The sequence below is a fragment of the Protopterus annectens genome, chromosome 3.part1 (genome assembly GCF_019279795.1).
Source record: "Protopterus annectens isolate FY-2018-M chromosome 3.part1, PAN1.0, whole genome shotgun sequence".
Taxonomy (NCBI): Eukaryota; Metazoa; Chordata; order Ceratodontiformes; family Protopteridae; genus Protopterus; species Protopterus annectens.
In genome coordinates, this window is record NC_056732.1 from 1,731,319,586 (window position 1) to 1,731,341,434 (window position 21,849).

At 37.9% G+C, this 21,849-nt stretch overlaps 1 protein-coding gene and 1 long non-coding RNA gene across 2 annotated transcripts in view; both read left to right on the top strand.

Moving 5' to 3' along the window:
* The window catches only part of LOC122797851, an 875,220-nt gene that overhangs the window by 138,051 nt on the left and 715,320 nt on the right, over positions 1-21,849 (top strand). The gene's annotated exons all lie outside the window — the stretch shown is intronic.
* LOC122798646 overlaps positions 6,478-21,849 on the top strand; it is a 43,311-nt gene continuing 27,939 nt past the window's right edge. The window contains exons 1-2 of the long non-coding RNA XR_006364289.1: positions 6,478-6,504; positions 14,099-14,149. This is a non-coding gene — a long non-coding RNA (uncharacterized LOC122798646). The remainder of the gene's footprint in view (positions 6,505-14,098; positions 14,150-21,849) is intronic.

A 21,849-nucleotide genomic window follows, 5' to 3' on the forward strand; every position in this document is an offset into this window, starting at 1 on the left:
GGGGAGTAAGAGTGGGAGGGGTAATGAGGGAAGGACTCTGATTAGTTAATTGGTATATGTAGGAGGGCTTATGAGAGGTATAAAGGTAGAGGTGCTGGGGGCGGGTGGGAAATGGGGGCAGGGTAGGGGAGCGGAGTGAGCCCGCAGGGCGAACGGAGCGGGAAGAGCCAAAGGAAGGAGAAATGTGAGGAAAAACAATCAGCAGAGTGTGAGAGCCGGAAGGTAAGTTTGCAGAGATATATTTTAAGTTCGAAGACTGACAGTGAAATGGAGTTGAATGGAGATATGTACTAAAATGACAGTATAGAAGGGTCAGAGGCTTTGAGCTAGAGGAGATGGGAATATGTGGAGTGGAGGAAGAGGATAGGTAGTCCTGGGAGAATATAGAGGGAGAGAGCAGTGGGAGAGATATCTAGGAAACACTGAAGAATGAAACTAAGGTACCAAGTGGGAAAAAAAGGTAGCAGAGACAGCAAGAAGGTAAAGGAGCGCCACCTAGTGGGCAGTTTGGATGAGTGTAACAGAGACACCTACAGGGAGTATCAGTTAGGGGATGAAAGGGGATTATCAGACTCAGTGAAGGGTAAAATAAAATATGGGAGGGAGAGTAGGGACAATTTAAATAGTTAAGGAAAGGGGAAGAGTTGGCTGCTGGCTGGCCTGGCAAGGAAGTGGACTGCAACCTACTAAAAAGTATGTACTACCTTTACAAATTACAAGATGGATAACCAGTATGCATACTTTCTCTGAAATGTCCTGGTAGGGAGCAGATGGGACTTTAGGTTGATTTAATGTCCCTTGTATAAGGGTTCTCAGCATGGACTTCCGTTATGGGTGCATTCAGGAGGAGAAGGAGGATAGGCAGGAACACAAGCTGGAACATGCAAGGGAGAGAGAAAAAAAATTGTAATGAAGCAGGCAGTACAGGTGTCAAGAGCTGAGAAGCAGACAGGCATAACAAACACGGTTAATCTGAAAAAGTGATAACATGGACAAAGCAGTTCAGATACATTAAGATAACCTCTATCAGGTACCAAATATCACAATCAAAGCTTAAAATATGTAGAAAAATGTAAATAAAAACAAAAATCTAATGTACAATGTAGCTTTGGAAAACAGTAAAAAAAACAATTAGCTGACAAAAGCTAAGCAAACAGGACAAATTGCATTGCAAATGTATTCTAACATGTGTTCATGAAAATGTTTCAAACAGCAGGAGTTGGTACTCCACACACACAAATATATTTCAATGCACATTAAACTATTGTTGCAGGCACTCATAAAATTTAAAAATAAAAAAACACACATACACATAGAAGAACAACTATATAAATACAATATTTATTTGTATAGGTGGAATGCACCACACTGAGATCAATAGCTGCACATTAGTATATGTACAATAAACCATTTCAATAAATTAACTGCACTTAAAAGAAATGAAAATTAAAAGTTTGAACAGTAACCACACAAATGAAAGGCTAGTACCAGCTTTGGGATATTCATTTCTATAAACCTACAAAGATTTGTGTTTTTTTATGCTGATCCCAGCCAAACCATATATTTGTGAATATGAGGAAGGTAATGGAATCTGATTATAGTTCTGGGTACTGAAAATAAGCCTAGCTTTATTTTAATAGTCAGCTCAGGTAAGAAGCTGCAGGTTTAAATAAATTAAGAAAACACACAGTGTCATGTTATGAAGAACTAAGTCTGCCATTACTCATGTAACATGCTGAGAATGAGGGGCAAATACCTTATAAAAAAGAATAGTGATGGATGGGGAGGGGGAGAAAACAGTAAAACACCCTTCAGGCATAACTTGTGTGTAGGACATGAATGTCACTGCACTGGGAATCACTGGAAAGGCACAGGGTGTGTGGGCAGGTGAATGAAGTTCTGTTCTCACAACAGTTGTAGAGGGAGGTCAGTACTGTTCTGTCTATCACTGTGTTGTATGGAATGGTCAGTACAGTTCTCTCTAACCCTATGATTTAAGGAAACATCAGTGCTGTTCTGTCTAACAATATGCTGCAGGGAGAGGTCAGTGCTGTTCTAACAACGTGTTGTAGGGAAAGGTCAGTGCTGTTCTGTCTAACAATATGCTGCAGGGAAAGGTCAGTGATGTTCTGTGTAACAATGTGTTGTAGGGAAAGGTCAGTGCTGTTCTATCTAACAATATGCTGCAGGGAAAGGTCAGTGCTGTTCTGTCTAACAATGTGTTGTAGGGAAGGGTCAGTGCTGTTCTGTCTAACAATGTGTTGTAGGGAAAGGTCAGTGCTGTTCTGTCTAACAATGTGTTGTAGGGAAAGGTCAGTGCTGTTCTGTCTAATGATGTGTTGTTGGGAAGGGTCAGTGCTGTTCTGTCTAACAACGTGTTGTAGGGAAAGGTCAGTGCTGTTCTGTCTAACAATGTGTTGTACGGAAGGGTCAGTGCTTTTATGTCTAACCATGTATTGTAGGGAAAGGTCAGTGCTGTTCTGTCTAACAATATGCTGCAGGGAAAGGTTAGTGCTGTTCTGTGTAACGATGTGTTGTAGGGAAGGGTCAGTGCTGTTCTAACAACGTGTTGTAGGGAAAGGTCAGTGCTGTTCTGTCTAACAATATGCTGCAGGGAAAGGTCAGTGCTGTTCTGTGTAACAATGTGTTGTAGAGAAAGGTCAGTGCTGTTCTATCTAACAATATGCTGCAGGGAAAGGTCAGTGCTGTTCTGTCTAACAATGTGTTGTAGGGAAGGGTCAGTGCTGTTCTGTCTAACAACGTGTTGTAGGGAAAGGTCAGTGCTGTTCTGTCTAACAATGTGTTGTAGGGAAAGGTCAGTGCTGTTCTGTCTAACGATGTGTTGTAGGGAAGGGTCAGTGCTGTTCTGTCTAACAATGTGTTGTAGGGAAAGGTCAGTGCTGTTCTGTCTAACAATGTGTTGTAGGGAAGGGTCAGTGCTGTTTTGTCTAACGATGTGTTGTAGGGAAGGGTCAGTGCTGTTCTGTCTAACAACGTGTTGTAGGGAAACGTCAGTGCTGTTCTGTCTAACAATGTGTTGTAGGGATAGGTCAGTGCTGTTCTATCTAAGAATGTGTTGTACGGAAAGGTCAATGCTGTTCTGTCTAACAATGTGTTGTACGGAAAGGTCAGGGCTTTTATGTCTAACCATGTATTGTAGGGAAAGGTCAGTGCTGTTCTGTCTAAGAACATGTTGTATGGAAAGGTCAGTGCTGTTCTGTCTAACAATCTATTGAAGGGAAAGGTCAGTGCTTTCCTGTCTAACAACGTGTTGTAGCGAAAGGTCAGTGCTGTTCTGTCTAACAATGTGTTGTAGGGAAAGGTCAGTGCTGTTCTGTCTAACAATCGATTGCAGGGAAAGGTCAGTGCTTTCCTGTCTAACAACGTGTGGTAGGGAAAGGTCAGTGCTGTTCTGTCTAACAATTTTCTGTAAGGCAAGGTCAGTGCTGTCCTGTCTAGCAATGTGTTGTAGGGAAAGGTCAGTTCTGTTCTGTCTAAGAATGTGTTGTAGGGAAAGGTCAGTGCTGTTCTGTCTATGACTGTGTTGTATGGAATGGCCAATACAGTTCTGGCTAACCCTATGATGTAAAGAAAGGTTAGTGATGTTCTGTCTAACATGTTATATTGAAAGGTTAGAACTGCTTTGTCTAACAATGTGTTGTAAGGAAAGGTCAGTGTTGTTTTGTTTAACCCTATGATGTAATGAACTGTCAATGCTGTTCTGTCTAACAATGTGATATAGGGAAAGGTCAGTGCTGTCCTAACAACATGTGGTAGGGAAAGGTCAGTGCTGTTCTGTCTAACAGAGTGTTGTAGGGAAAGCACAGTGCTGTGCTATGTATTACTGTGTTGTAGTGAGATGCCGTAATTACTCTGTCTAACCCAGTGATTTAGAGAAATTTCAGCATTATTCTGTCTAACATGATGAAAGGTCAGTAAGGTTCTTTCTTAAGCTATAATGCGGGAAAAGGTTGATATTGTTCCATCCAACATTGTGATATAGTGGAAAGGTCAGTTCTGTTCTGTTTAACCTTCAGATGTAGGTAACAGTCACTACTGTTCTGTCTAGCACTGAGATGTAGTGACAAGTCAGTACTGTTCTGTTTAATAGTGTGTTGTAGTGTGAGGTCAGTACTGCTCTATCCTAGGCTGTGTTTTAGTGAAAGGTCACTACAGTTGTAGTCTAATAGTGTTTTATAGGAATGGAAAGTGTTGTTCTAACACTGTATTGTACTGAGAGGTAAGTACTGTTCTGACATAGGCTGTGTTTTAGGGAAAGGTAAGTGATTTCTAACCCTGTGGTGTAGGTAAAGGTTGGTAGTGTCCATTTTACCACTATATTGTAGAGGAAAGGTCTGTGCTGTTCCATCCATCCCTTTGCTGTAAAAAAAAGTCAAGATTGTTCCATCTAATGGTATCTTGTTAGGAAAAGTCAGCTGATGGGTTTTTGTCTGGTGACTGAGTGCACTGAGTAGGGCCTTGGTTTGGATGGAAGATGTCAATAAGGTTTATCTTTATGGATGTATGCAGGTAAGGGTAGAGGCAGTTTTGATTGATTTTATGTTTAATACCTACTTTAAGAGTAAAATTCTTTTGCTTTGGTTAGATGGAAATGAATAATTGGGTATGTGAGTGCTGATATAGATAGGGCGTGATTGGGAGATGAGGTTCAGAAGTATTTTGTTTTGAGGACAAAATGTAAGAGCTTTGTAGGAATTATGAGAGTAATGGATGTTGGTAGGATGTTAGGACTGCAAGTAAGAGAAATGGTACTAGTTATTAGGAGTTGTAGGAGAAACATCTTTTTAAAATGTAAGAAACAGTGGGTTGAAAAGGACAATGATTGAGGATGTCATTAAGTTAGTAAGCAGGGAGTGTGAATTTGAAAAAGAGGAAGCTGAAATGTAGAAACAAACATTGTGTTTAATCCATAGAATTTAGAGGATTTTGAGATGTGTAGGATTTAAAGTGTATAGGTGTTGGGAATATAGATAAAAATGAGGGTGAATTTATGTGGTGAGAGTCTGTGTGTACAATAGATATGGGCAAGTAAAGGAAGTACTGTCAAAAGTTTTGAGGACAAAATGTAAGAGCTTTGTAGGAATTATGAGAGTAATGGATGTTGGTAGGATGTTAGGACTGCAAGTAAGAGACAGGCAGAGCCCCTCACTGACTCTCTTCAAGAGAAATCTTGATGAGTGGATGGGAGATCGTAAGTTTACCCCAGGGGTCACATCTGTGTCACTGCTAGACAGGGGCACAGTAAACTAATTCTATTATATAAGGGGACCTTCATTGTGTCACTACTAGACAGAGGCACAGTATTCTAGATCTATTCTGTACATTATTGTACCATTTCATGGAGTGGCAAAAGCCACATCACTATGGCTAGGCTTACAAATGCCCCAGGGCAGATAGCCTAGTACTATACTATGAAACTATGAAACTATGAAGTACTGATTTAATTGTGAATCTATGTAGAAAAATTTACGGGAGGAGGTGTGAGCTCTGCAGTGCAGCATTGTAAGAATGCAGTGGCAAAGGATTACACAACTGAATTGTGTTTGCATGTTTGTGTGCCAGGTGAGTGTTTCAAGTATAATATGTTGCTATCTACCATACCTGTTTCTGCCCCAGCTCCTTTCTGTTTCATGGGAAGAAGACTGATTTCTGGTGTTTATGTCGCCGCACAGTTAGACGTTGCCTGCTCGATTCTCAGAGCGTCTTCTGTGTGGTGACATGCATGAATGGGCGTTCCTTCATTGAAGGTTGTGCATTAGGCCTGGCAAGCCAGCACGTAAAAATCTACTGCCAATCATTAGTGGACCGGAGTTCCGCTGTGGAGACCCCTAACCGGGAAAAGCCGAAAGACACAAACAAACTTCAGTTAAATTTTGCAGATACTAATGAGTATTTAATGCCAGGAAACAAAAGTCTTTGAGTCTGCTGCATTATGATTCCCTCCCCAATTGTAGTTCACCATGCTATATTTACCTGACTCAATGTCATTACCTGATGAGTATTAGAATGCTTATAGTCTTGTGTAATAGCTTTGAATAAGCATATATTTGTTCTAAACAAGGGGTTACAAAAAGTTCTGAAAGTGGTATAAATGTGGGATGTCACCACTATATAGAAAACTTTGTGGGAATAATTCTTGTCTTACAAATTTTATGTGACACAGTATACATTACAGGAATGAATGACTAACCCGCGACCTTTGCAATGCACAGAAGGACAACTCGAAGCCAGCTGTATGGGTTCATAATACATTACAGGAAACTTCTTTGCTTCATATGTTATTGTGCTTTTTACATCCAGTTTATGTCATTACTCACTTTAGGATTATAAACTTTTATGTCATATACTACTAAAAATGTGCAATACACAGATGTTATTATTTACTCATATTTTCCATTTTAAATCATAAAACCATTTTTTACTTTATTACAGGTGCTGCAAAGGTCAGCAGAACTCAAAGTGCTGCAGCCTTTAATGTTGCCAGTCAGTAGTTTTTTCTTGTGTTTCATTTCTTTGCCATAAAAGTGTTTATTTATTTCATCTACTCAAGAGATTATACTGATTTCCAAAACTGGACCCCAGTCCAGGGAAATATGCAAAACAAGTTACAAAAGACAGAAAAGAAATGTAAAATGGAACGTTTAATCAACATTGAGTAATCTGCAGTGGATGTACAAACTAGAGATGTGAAGGTCATAGAAAGACTGAAATATGTGCTGTTACCAACCACCCTATACTTGGATTATTGCAGATCCTATTTATATCCTCTGCATATTTTTCTAATCAACTCCCAGACTGACATTAGTCTAACAGACCGAAATGTTTGTTTTACATAAAAATTAGGAAGAACTTCAAAAATTGATCAGATACTCCAAAGTGGTTTTGAAGCACAACAACACAGTCTTATTTTATAATAGTAAAATGTCAGAAACAATGTCCACCATTGTACAGAACTAATATACAATGATATCACATTCTGAGACTTAGAGATCATAGCCAATCAACTAGCAGAGAAGTTTTACTCAAACTTCAGACCCACACCTTCCCCTATTCTCAGATCACTTAAACACAAACAAACCCACTCACATCACCTAGTTACAAGTCTCATGGCACTATGTGAGACCAAGAGCAATAAATCTCTGAGGCCATACAGCATACCACTTGGTGTGTGGGTCAGCCTGAGCAAGAGTTGTCTGTTCCCTTACAGAAATTATTCAATATCAGACTCACAAAAGGATTAATGTTTAGAAGAAATGAGGACAACCACAGTCATTTCCTTGCACAATGGTGGGGGTTCAATGGTTCCAAGGAGTTATAAACCTGTAAGCCTGACCAGTCACATCTATAATGCTAGGGAAATGATCAATATATAAAATTAATGTATATGGATATAAGGAACCTAAAGATTGTTGACTCAACTGAGTTTAGATTTGTCAAGGGCCAGTCCTGCCTACTTAACCTGATAAACTTCTTGAAAAAGTTACAGAAGCTATGGATGAGGGTAAAACACTGCATGTCTAGACAAAGACATTCAACACATCCCCGTTTCTGACATAGTTAATAATCTCATCCAACTATAAGAAAATCCTTTTGTAACACCTTAAATAAAAAACTGTCTGACAAATAAAACACAAAAAATAAGGGTGGTTGTATCCTTCTCAACCAAGAAGCCTGTCACTAGTCCAGAACACCAGGGCTTATTCCTCAATCTACTCCTTTTTGGGATACATTTTTCAGATGTTAAGACAATTTATGAGGGCTTCTGACTGATGAAGTTTCCAAATGACTGCAAATTCTGTGCCATCATGGACACTCCAGAAGCATCAAAACCATGTAGCAAAGACTGGCACAAAGAAAAAAATGATGTCAAAACCATGGTCAAATCTAAAACTGCATCAATGTATGCTTGCAAAGCAAACTTTCCCTTGCAGCTATTACATTGACAAAACTTTTGTGAATATCAACCCAGTTCTGAGGCACCAGAGATTGGTCAGTTTTACAACATACGCTGACTGCTGTGAGGAAGCATTCAGTTTGTGGGAGTCAAACATTATCCATTCATATTAAGCAGACAGAGAGTTAAGGAGAAATTCTTAGGGTGTACTATGAACTGATGATAAGTTTATGACCATTTTGTAACACACTAAAACAACTGCATTTGTAGATCTGTGATTACTTTTCCACATTGACAAGTAGCTCTTTCAGAATTAGAATGCGCATAATCTTGTCTAATTGCTTAGAACAAGCACTTTTTGCCCTAATCAATGGGTGACAGAAAGTTCTGAAATTGATCTAGATGCGGGATGTCATCTCTCTCCATATAGACTAACTTGTGGGAATGAGTCTTATCTTACGTAAATTTCATGTGACACAGTATACATTACAGGAAATTTCCTGCAGTCATAAGTTAATGTGCTGTTTTCATCCAGATTATCTCATTCTTCATTTTAAGGCTATAAAATGTTATGTTATATATTACCAAGAATATGCAATACACAGGTAGTATTATTCATTCATGTTTTCCATTTTAAATGAAAAAAATCCCTCTATTTTCTCATTACAAGTGCTGGGCAAGTCAGCAGGGCTAAAACTGCTGCAGCCCTTAATATTGTCAGTGAGTATTTTTCTTGTGTTTCATTTCCTTGCCATGAAAGTGTCTATTTATTCCATCTACTCATCAAGAGACTATATTGATTCACAAAACTATAGCCCAATCTAGGGACACATGGTCACAAAGTTAAAAAAGACAGAAAAAGAATATAACATGGAACTTCTAATCAACATTCAGTAATCTGCAGTGGATGCATAAACTAGAGATGAAAAAGTCATGGAAAGACTGAAATATGTGCCACTCCCAGCCACCCTATATATGGATTATTGTATATCCTATCTATATCCTCTGCATTTTTCTAATCAACTCCCAGACTAACATTAATCTGACAGACTAAAATTTTTCTTTACATAAAAATTAGGAAGAGCTTCAAAAATTGATCGGATACTCCAAAGTGGTTTTGAAGCACAACAACACAGTCTTATTTCTTAATATTAACATATCAGAAACAATGTCCACCATTGTACAGAGCTAATATAGAATGATATCACATTTTGAGACTGAGAGATCATAGCCAATCAACAAGCAGAGAAGTTTTACTCCAACATCTGATCCACACATTCCTCTATTCTTAGATCACATGCATACAAATACAACCCACTCACGTCTCCCAGTTACAAGTCTCATGGCAATATCTGAGATGAAGATCAATAAATATATAGGGCTAGATAACATATCAGTAAGCTGTGCAGTCAGACAAAGCATGAGCTGTCTGATCTCTTACAGAAATGATTTAATATCAGACTCAAAAAAGTCTTTATGCCAGAAGAAATGAGGACAGCAACAGTCTTTCCCTTGAGCAAAGATGGGGCTTAAATGGTCCAAGGGACTTGTAAACCTGCAAGCCTAACCAGTCACATATAAAATGCTAGGGAAAGGATGAATATATAAAATGGATGTACATGGATATAAGGAGCTTAAAGACTATTGACCTAACTGAGTCTGTGTTTGTCAAGGGTTGCCCTACCTACTTAACCCGATCATCTTCTTGAAAAAGTTGCAGAAGCTATGGATGATGGCAAAACACTGTATTTCTAGTCAAAGGCATTCAACACCATCCCCTTTTCAGTCATAGTTAATAACTCATTCAGCTAAATGAAAACCCTTTTGTAACATCTTGAATAGCAAATTGTCTCACAATAAGTTGGGTGGATGCATCCCTCTCAACCAAGACGCCTGTCATTACTGCAGAGCACCAGGGCGGAGGCTCGTTCCTCCCTCTACTCCTTTTTGGCATACACTTCTCAGATGTGAAGTCAAATTTTGAGGGCTTCTGGCTGATGAAGTTTCCTAATGACTGTAAACTCTGTGCCATCATGAACTCTCCAGAAGACATCAAAACCATTCAGCAAAGACAGGCACAAAGAAATAGCTGGTGTCAAAAATGTGGTTTAAAAATAAAACAGCATAAATGTATACTTTGCAAAGGAAAATTTCCCTTACAACTTTAACTTTAACAAAACTGTCATGAATATTAACTCAATTCTGAGGAGCTAAAGAGTGGTCAGTTTTACAACATACATTGACTGCTGTGAGAAAGTGCTTATTTGCAACAATATAGAATGCAAATCCATGGAAGTAATCACGGTCCTTTACAATGCACTCAGGCATGTCATTGGATATAATGCTCCATAGGCATGTACCTGTACAAAACATGTGACTCAGACTGACTATGGCATTTTCTAAAGAAGGAAATCAAGGGATGACATCATAAGAGCTGCTGTGACTACCTCCAATCCCAGGCCTTCTTCTCAGTGTCCTAAGGGCTGCTAAGGGGAGGTCTCCACCGCATTTACATGGTGACCCCATCCTTTCAAACATCTAAATATCCACAAGTTAAACAGTGGTAGAAGTACCCACATTACAGACCACTCTCTGTACTAAAAGGTAAATGAAAAATAAAGGAGGGGTACGTATATCTCATACAGACTTCCACTTCCATAGAACATCTTCTTCTGTAGGTGAAGTAAAGCATGTCACATGATTAGTACCTGTATAACCTCAATGAATGGATTACAAACTGTACCCTTAATCTTAATGTATCACCCTTGCCCTAATGTACATAGAGGATCATCTGAATAAAATACTCCACAGTTACAACTAGTCAAAGTGGATGTACAAGGGTTTTCAAACAATACTAAAGGATTATCTCACCTGGGGCTATGTTAGAGCTCCACAAAATATAAGTGCCTTAAGACTAAGCTACTAAGGCTAGAAACACAGGGGGAGTTCATGGCTAGGCTGATGAAGATCCTCAAAGAACAATAGCCTAGTAAGTATCTTTGAACCTCTTTAGCTAAAATTCCATAAGCATATGTGATAACACAGATAAAGAGTAAAAAGTAAATGATTTACCAAAAAACAGCACATATTTCTAGGTTAGTTTTATAGTCCTTTACCATACATTGCAATACACAGAGATTTAAAAATTCAGTTAACAGATTTTTTATCTATTTGTATAGATAAAAGGCTAACACTGAAGTATTCAGTTTGTAGGAGTCAAACATTATACATTCATATTAAACAGACAGACAGCTAAGGAGACATTCTTAGGCTGTACTATGTACTGATGATAAGTTTATGACCATTTTGTAACACACTAAAACCACTGCCTTAGTAAATCTGTGATTACTTTTTCACATTGACAAGTAGCTCTTTCAGAATTAGAATGCTCATAATCTTGTCTAATTGCTTAGAACAAGCACTTTTTGACCTAATCAATGGGTTACAGTAATTTCTGAAATTGATATAGATGTGGGATGTCATCTCCATCTAGACTAACTTGTGGGAATCAATCTTATCTTATGCAAAATTCATGTGACACAGTATACATTGCATGAAATTTCCTGCAGTCATAAGTTAATGTGCAGTTTTCATCCAGATTATTTCATTCATTTTACAACTATAAACAGTTATGTTATATATTACCACAATTATGCAATACAAAGGTGGTATTATTTATTCATGTTTTCAATTCTAAACCATAAAATCTATCAATTTTCTCATTTCAGGTGCTGGAAAAGACAGCAGAGCTCAAACTGCTGCAGCCTTTAATTTTGCCATTGAGTATTTTTTCTTGTGTTTCATTTCTTTGCCATGAAAGTGTTTATTTTGTCCATCTACTCATCAAGAGATTATATTGATTCACAAAATTATAGCCTAATTTAGGGACACATGGATGCAAAGTTACAAAAGACAGAAAAAGAATATAAAATGGAACTTCTAAACAACTTTCAGTAATCTGCAGTGGATGCAGAAACTAGAAATGAGAAGGTCATGGAAAGACTGAAATATGTGCCGTTCTCACCCACCCTCTATATGGATTATTGTATATCCTATCCAAATCCACTGCCATTTTTCTAATCGACTCCCAGACTCACATTATTCTTACAAACCGAAATGTTTACTTTACATAGAAATTAGGAAGTACTTCAAAACTGATCAGATATTCCAATGCAGTTGTGCAGCAGAAACACACAGTCTTATTTTATAATATTAAAATGACAGAAACAATGTTCCCCATTGCACAGAGCTAATAGTCAAAGCTATCACATTCTGAGACTTTTCAGTCATAGTTAATAATCTCATTCACCTAAATGAAAATCCTTTTTGCACATCCCTCTCACCCAAGAAACCTGTCACTACTGCAGGACACCAGGGCTTGTTCCTCACTTCGCTCCTTTTATCATATACATCTCAGATGTTACGGCAAATTATGAAGGCTTCTGACTGATGACGTTTCCTAATCACTGTAAACCATGTGCCATCATGAACGCTCCAGAAGATATAAAAAACATTCAGCAAAGGCTGGCAGAAAGAAATAGCTGATGTCAAAGCATGGCTTAAAAATAAAACCGCATAAATGTGTGCTTTTCAAAGCAATGTTTCCCTTGCAACATTTACCTTAACAAAATTGTCGTGAATATTAACCCAATTCTGAGGAGCTAAAGAGTGGTCAGTTTTACAACAAACATTGACTGCTGTGAGAAAGTGTTTATTTGCAACAATACAGAATGCAAATCCATGGAAGTAATCACGGTCCTTTACAATGCACTCAGGCATGTCATTGAATATAATGCTCCATAGGCATGTACCTGTACAAAACATGTGACTCAGACTGACTATGGCATTTTCTAAAGAAGGAAATCAAGGGATGACATCATAAGAGCTGTTGTGACTACCTCAAATCCCAGGCATTCTTCTTAGTGCCCTAAGGGCTGCTAAGGGGAGGTCTCCACCGCATTTACATGGTGACCCCATCCTTTCAAACCTTCTAAATATCCACAAGTTAAACAGTGGTAGAAGTACTCACATTACAGACCACACTCTGTACTAAAAGTTAAATGAAAAATAAAGGAGGGGTACATATATCTCATACAGACTTCCACTTCCCTAGAACAACTTCTTCTCTAGGTGAAGTAAAGCATGTCACATGATTAGTACCTGTATAACCTCAATGAATGGATTACAAACTGTACCCTTAATCTTGATGTATCACCCTTGCCCCTAATGTACATAGAGGATCATCTGAATAAAATACTCCACAGTTACAACTAGTCAAAGTGGATGTACAAGGGTTTTCAAACAATACTAAAGGATTATCTCACCTGGGGCTATGTTAGAGCTCCACAAAATATAGTTGCCTTAAGACTAAGCTACTAAGGCTAGAAACACAGGGGGAGTTCATGGCTAGGCTGATGAAGATCCTCAAAGAACAATAGCCTAGTAAGTATCTTTGAACCTCTTTAGCTAAAATTCTATAAGCATATGTGATAACACAAATAAAGAGTAAAAAGTAAATGATTTACCAAAAAACAGCACATATTTCTAGGTTAGTCTTGTAGTCCTTTACCATACATTGCAATACACAGAGATTTAAAAATTCAGTTAACAGATTTTTTATCTATTTGTATAGATAAAAGACTAATACTGAAGTATTCAGTTTGTGGGAGTCAAACGTTATCCATTCATATTAAACAGACAGACAGCTACGGAGACATTCTTAGGCTGTACTATGTACTGATGATAAGTTTATGACCATTTTGTAACACACTAAAATCACTGCCTTAGTAAATCTGTGATTACATTTTCACATCGACAAGTAGCTCTTTCAGAATTAGAATGCTCATAATCTTGTCTAATTGCTTAGAACAAGCATTTTTTGCCATAATCAATGGGTTACAGAAAGTTCTGAAATTCATATAGATGTGGGATATCATCTCCATACAGACTAACTTGTGGGAATGAGTCTTATCTTACGCAAATTTCATGTGACACAGTATACATTACAGGAAATTTCCTGCAGTCATAAGTTATTGTGCTGTTTTCATCCAGATTATCTCATTCTTCATTTTAAGACTATAAACTGTTATGTTATATATTACCAAGTGTATGCAATACACAGGTGGTATTATTCATTCATGTTTTCCATTTAAATGAAAAAATCCTTCTATTTTCTCATTACAGGTGCTGGAGAAGCCAGCAGGGCTGAAACTGCTGCAGCCTTTAATGTTGTCAGTGAGTATTTTTCTTGTGTTTCATTTTCTTGCCATGAAAGTGTCTATTAATTCCATCTACTCATCAAGCGATTATATTGATTCACAAAACTATAGCCCAATCTAGGCACATATGGTCACAAATTAAAAAAGACAGAAAAGGAATATAAAATGGAACTTCTAATCAACATTCAGTAATCTGCAGTGGATGCACAAACTAGAGATTAGAAGGTCATAGAAAGACTAAAATATGTGCTCTTCTCAGCCATCCTATATATGGATTATTGTATATCCTATCGATATCCTCTGCATTTCTTCTAATCAACTCCTAGACTGGCACTAGTCTGACAGACCAAAATTTTTGCTTTATATAAAAATTAGGAAGAACGTCATAAATTGATCAGATACTCCAAACGGTTTTGAGCACAGCAACGCAGTCTTATTTAGGTTCATAGGTTCATAGGTAGGTACTAGGCTATCTGCCCAAAGGCATTTATAAGCCTAACCAGAATGTGTTGGCTTTCGCCGCCCCCTTAGATTAGTTCCCTGTGCCTCTGTCCAGCAGAGCCCTGAAGTGATCTCTGAGGTAAATCTTTTGTTTCCCATCCACTCGTCAAGATTTCTTTTGAAGAGTGTTAGCAAGGAGCTCTGCCTAATGTAGTTTGTGATCTTGTTCCAAAGCATGGGAAGTCTCTGGGACAGGAATCTATCCCTCCAGCACCTCCTATCTATTGTTATAGTGAGATTTAGATCCCTAGAGCGTGTGGCTCACAAGGATAAGGTTTTCTTTAGGTAGAGCATGGCCATCAATTCTGGGTTGGACATGGCCTTGTATGTCAGGCAGAGATCACCTCTGAGTAGGCGGTATGCAACCGAGTACAGCTGTAATTTCTTCAGTCGAGCTGCATAGGGCATCTGTTTGAGGCCAGTGATCCTCTTGGTGAGGTACTTCTGTGATCTTTCAGGCTGTTGCAGGTGACTTGTAAGATACATCCCAAATGGGTCGGTGTACTCTATGATGGGTCTGATGAGTGATGAGTAGAGGTGCACAATGACCTCTTTTGATCAGGATGCGAACCCTTTTGTGATTAGGTGGGCCACGTAAAAGGATTTTCTAACCACTTTGGCAATGTGATTATCTAAGGTGAGATTACTATCTACTTGGGTCCCCAGATCCCTTATTACGTCTTCCATATTTAGGGGACTACCACCTATGTGGTAGTTTGTGGGTACTTTGTTTTTTCCAAAGGGGATGACTAGGCACTTTTTGGCATTTACCTTGAGGCCATGATTTTGACACCAGGTATCTGTCTCAGTGAGACCCTTTTGGAGGATGTCTGTGTCAGGAAGAGAGTCAGTTATAGCCCCTAGTTTGCAGTCGTCTCTGAACTTGGTCAGTCATATTTCTCCTGTGCTTGCCTGTACCTCTGAGAAGTATATGCCGAACAGGAGGGGTCTAGGATTGAGCCCTGGGGAACTCCACTTGTAACCAACTTAGAGTCGGACCTAGCTCCCACAACTCTCACCATGTGCGTTCTGTCCATGAGCCAGCTGGCAACCCATCTTGTGACGTAGGGGTTTATGTTCAGGCTGGTGAGCTTGTCTATAATACCAGAATGGGGAATTCCATGAGTTCCATGATGATGCAATCCATAGCCTTGCAGACCAAGCTAGTCAGGCTTATAGGGCGATAGTTCCCGGGGTCTGTTATGGCTTCACCTTTGTGGAGCGGAATAGCCACTGCTGTGCGCCACTCTATGGGTACGTAGCCTGTGGAGAGGCTGAGTTTGAACAATGTGTTTAGGTGAGGGGTTAGTTCGTTTTGAGCTCATGTAGCATGCAGCCTGGGACACCATCCTGTCCCATTGATGCTGTGTTTTTGGCTTTGGAGAGTGCTGTTTTAACCTGAGTGTCTGTTATTTCAGGGACTCTACATTCTTCTGGTATGGTTATGGGCCCTCTTGGGGGTGAGAGAGGTGTAAAGTTTGTGCTGAACCTGTCTGCCAGGATGTTGGCGATATCGGTTGGTTCAGTGTATTTTGTGCCATTCTGCACTAACTCCAAGCAGATCTGAGCATTGCCACTTAGATTCTTGACATAGCTAAAGAATGCCTTGTGGTTATCTTTGGAGTCCTTGGCAATTTTTCTTTCAAAGCTCGCCTTGGATGATTTTACGAGGGATCATTATTTCTTGCTGATACTGATCTGGGATGTCTTCCCTTCTTGGGATTTTACTCTTTTCTGTACTAGTTTCCTCCTTCTATTGTATAGCTTGCTTATGACAGGAGTCCACCAGACTGGTTTCCTTTTCTTGGAGGAGTGAGTATTGGTTTTTTTTGGGATGGCACAATCCATGCATTCTTGTAAGTGCCCGTAGAATGCATTAGTAAAGGATTTTGCAGGTTGGACAGCATTATCCTTCAGCATGGGGGCTTTGAAACTTTCCACCTCGGTCTTAAGTAACGTGAAGTTTGCTTTTGAAAAGTTTTTCATGGTGGTTTTCTTTTCCGGGGGTGGGGGCAGAATGTGGATATCCAAAGTGATTTGTTAATGGTCAGATCTAACTAGCGAGGGGTTGACTTCCAGTGTGGAACACCAGTCGCCCATGTTGGTGATGACCAGGTCCAATATATTGTCATCTCTGGTGGGAGTGTTGACCAGTTGAACCAGGGCATCTGAGTTTATAAATTCTAGGAAATGTAGGGCAAGGGAGTTAGTACTTGAGTAGTTCTCCCAGTTAATGTTTGGGTAATTGAAAGCACCCAATATTAGGGTGTTTGGTAGGACCTTTATGTTTCCCAGTGTTTCCAGAAATGAGGAATGGGGGTCCTGGGACATGGTAGGTGATCTGTAGCAAGCTACAATTTGAATTGCAGTTTTGCCCATTGTTAGTTGCACGTGGATGATCTCTGAAGCATCGTGCTGTGCCACTAACCTGGAGGTGTGGGTATCCTTGATGATTATGGATACACCCCCACCTTTTATATTTTGGTTCGGGTTCTGTGGTCAAAATGTATGGTATGAGTTGTAGCCTGGTAGTGCAGGGTGCTCTCTGGAGCCTTAAACCAGGTTTCTGTTACTGCACATATATCGATTTTCTCCATACTGAGGAGTGCCTTGAGTGGGTGCAATTTGAGGTTCAGACTTCTGGCATTGAGTAGCATTACCCTCAGTTTTTTGTTACTTGTGCTATTTATAGCGGTGGGTTTGTCTTTTGAGCCTTGCCTAAAAAAGGCACTATGGGGGTGGCAAGAGCCCAGGACAGTATTCGAAAGCCTAAGGGTGACAGGTGCAAGCCATCTCTAGTGAAGCAGCGTGGCTTGTCGAGAATATCATCCCAGGCAGACAGACACTGGATCCCCTTTGAATGACACCAGAAACTTAGCCAATTGTTGAAATTGAGAATTTTTTCTTCATACCGTGGTATAATTCTTGGTGAGGTCAGGATGCTACTCAGGGTCAGGGTCATACCAGCCTGGTCTACGTGATCATGTCTCTTTTCATGTAGTCCAGAGAGGTACTGCTCAGGTCATTCACACCAACATGGACAATGACAGAGTCATATTTGTACTTGTTCTGTAGTGACCTGAGTGCTTGTGTTATGTGGTGGATCCTGGCGCCCGACAGGCAGCTAACAGTAACGTTCTCCTTATTCAACCTAGTGAGTGGGACGTCAGTGTGCCTGACTATTGAGTCACCTATTACTAGTATGTTGGGTATGTTATTTTGCCTTAAGGGCTGTGATTGCATGGTACACTGGTTTTGTGAAGTATGTGTTTCATGGTTTGTGTTGGGGGGGTGGAGATTGCTTGGATGTTTGTTTTGGAGGTCTCTGTTTCTTAATATTAACATGTCAGAAACAATGTCCACCATTGTACAGAGCTAATATACAATGATATCACATTTTAAGACTGAGGGATCATAACTAATCAACTAGCAGAGAAGTTTTACTCCAACATCAGCCCCACATGTTCCTCTATTCTGAGATCACATGCATACAAATACAACCCACTCACATCTCCCAGTTACAAGTCTCATGACACTACCTCAGATGAAGAGCAATAAATCTTTGGGGCTAGATAACAAACCAGTAAGCTGGCCGGTCTGACAAAGCATGAGTTGTCTGATCCCTTACAGAAATTATTTAATATCAGACTCAAAAAAAGTCTTTATGCCAGATGAAAGATTGCTCAATTTTACAACATAAATCGACTGCTGTGAGGAAGTGCTTATTTGTAACAGTATAGAATGCAAATCCAGGGAAGTAATCGTATGTCTTTTACAATGCACTCAGGCCAGTCATTGAATATAATGCTCTATAGGCATATACCTGTCCATTAAATCGGACACAGCCTGACTGACCGTGGCATTTTCTGAAGAGGAAAATCAAGGGATCAAATCGTAAGGGATGCTGCGACCGCCTGAAATTCCAGTCTTTCTTCTCAGTGTCATAAAGGCTGCTAAGGGACGTGTCCACCTCTTATACATGGTGACACAATCCATTCAGACCTTCTAAATACCCACAAGTTAAACAGTGGCAGAAGTAACCACTTTAGAGACCACACTCTCTCTCCAAGTTAAATGGAAAATAAAGGCGGGAGAGATATGTCTCATGCAGAATTCCACTTCCGTAGAACAACTTCTCTAGGTGAAGTTTATCATGTCACATAATTAGTACCTGTATAACCTCAATGAATGGATTACAAACTGTGCCCTTAATCTTAATGTATCACGCTTGTCCCTAATGGACATAGAGAATCATCTGAATAAAATACTCCACAGATACAGTTATTCAAAGTGGATGTACAAGGGTTTTCAAACAATACTAGAGGATTGTTGAATATAATAAAATACTAAAACAAGAGCAAAAGCAAAGCACAAACAAGTCTTTTCGACTCTCAAAAAATTCAAACCATTTATTACAAATGATAAGCGCTTTCGCTAACAAGTAGCTTCATCAGATCATATACTATTTTACTAAAACATGTGATGCTTAAATACTATACATCATCAAACAATTTATTCAAAAGAGCCAATCATTAACACCTGATAATATAGTGCATTCAACAAGTTAAAAAATATATTAAATACAATTCCAATACATATTAATTATGATTGCCTTCTTACAATAAATATCCTAATTATTAACTATAAAACTAAAACTAATGAAATAGAAAGAAATTATTTAAGTAACATAAATGCAGTTTATCATATAAATAATTCCTTTCATATAAAAATACATTTAATATCACAATTAAAAACTGAACCAATGAGATAAGAAATATATATATGTATACAATCTATCATATAAATATATGTATACATAGATAAAAATCATACCAACATAATAATACCTATAGAAATATATATATATATATATATATATATATATATATATGTGTGTATATATATATATATATATATATATATATATATATATATATATATATATAAATATAAATATATAAATTCATAAAAAGAATATATACACATAACAGGTATACACATAACAGGTATAGAAGATTGTATGAATATGTAAAAAATATATATGAAAAGAGAGAAAACAGAATAAAAGTGAATAATTAAACCTATTAATATTATTCACTTCATATTATATGTAGTTTCATTTTATGTGCCTACGTTGTCTTAGTGTAGGTTTTATGGACACCTTGTCATTTAGTCCCGAACCCCTATCTGCTCTTAGCCTAATTATCCCTTTCTTCCGTACGTGACATAATATTTCCGCCTCTAACATCAGGTGTAATCACTTCTAATACCCTAAACATAAATTCATGTTCAGTACCATTTAAACTAACATGTTTAGCTAGTGCATTCTGCATGTTATTTTTCCTGATATTATAAACATGCTCCCTTATTCTATCACATAGTGGGCGGTTTGTCTTGCCCACATAGAATGAGGAGCAGATTTTACATACTGCTAAATAGACAACATTGGCAGTCATACAGTCTGCATCTACTTTGAGGCGAAATATTTTTCCATTATCAGGGTGATGGAATTCTGTGTTACTGTCAATTAAAGCACAAAAATTGCAGTGTCCACATTGTTTGGTGTAACCAAAGTCAATAAAATTATTATCATTCATCTTCGAACAACATAGTAGCCTCTTCAGGTTACTTTTGTTCCTATATAAAAATGAGGGTGTTTCGCCAGCTATCTGGTGAATGTGCTCATCTGCCTTCAATATATCCCAGTGTCTACCAATAATTTTCTTGACCTCAAATAGGTCTGTTGTGTAATGTGTTGAAAACTTCACATTAGAAGATATTGATGTATCTTTAGGCTTGATTTTATTAGGGGGAGGACCAAAATATGGTAAACCTTTGGTGTGGCGTAGATCATATATATCCTTAATATATCGATTTACTTCAACTGTCCCATAGCCTCTATCTAAAAATTGATTTCTTAAACTAGATCGATCATTCTCTAAGCCGCTTTCTAATGGATTTAGCCTCGAACATCTCAGTGTTTGCCCCCTTATAATGTTTCTGAAGATATGTGGTGGATGCATACTTGATCTATGAAGTAACATGTTACAATGACAGGGTTTACGAAAAACCCCAGTATTAATAAGTCCATTATGTAATCTCTCCACATAAATGTCTAAAAAGTTTACTTTTTCAAATGAAAAATTCATAGTAAATTTTAGACAGTTGGTTAATTTATTCATAGTGTCAAAAAAGGCTTCTAGTTCATTACTGGTTCCATTCCATAAAATAAAAAGGTCATCTACAAATCTGCGATACAAGATAACATGTTTTTTGAAGTGGGGCTCACAAAACAGTATAGATTCCTCCCAAAATGCCAAAAACATGTTGGCATAGCTATTCGTACAAGGAGTGCCCATAGCTACGCCTTCATGCTGTCTATAAAGTTTGTCACCAAACATAAAGATGTTGTTATATAATACCAATACTGAGATGTTGAGAGTTTTTGTACTTTAATTGACAGCAACACAGAATTCCATCACCCTGATAATGGAAAATATTTACCAAAGTAGATGCAGACTGTATGACTGCTAATGTTGTTTATTTAGCAGTATGCAAAATTTGCTCCTCATTCTATGTGGGCAAAACAAACCGCCCACTACGTGATAGAATAAGGGAGCATGTTTATAATATTAGGAAAAATAACATGCAGAATGCACTAGCTAAACATGTTAGTTTAAATGGTACTGAACATGAATTTATGTTTAGGGTATTAGAAGTGATTACACCTGATATTAGAGGTGGAAATATTATGTCACGTACGGAAGAAAGGGATAATTAGGCTAAGAGCAGATAGGGGTTCGGGACTAAATGACAAGGTGTCCATAAAACCTACACTAAGACAACGTAGGCACATAAAATGAAACTACATATAATATGAAGTGAATAATATTAATAGGTTTAATTATTCACTTTTATTCTGTTTTCTCTCTTTTCATATATATTTTTTACATATTCATACAATCTTCTATACCTGTTATGTGTATATATTCTTTTTATGAATTTATATATTTATATTTATATATATATATATATATATATATATATATGTATATGTATATATATATATATATATATATATATATATATATATATATATATATATATATATATTTATATATATTTCTATAGGTATTATTATGTTGGTATGCTTTTTATCTATGTATACATATATTTATATTATAGATTGTATACATATATATATTTCTTATCTCA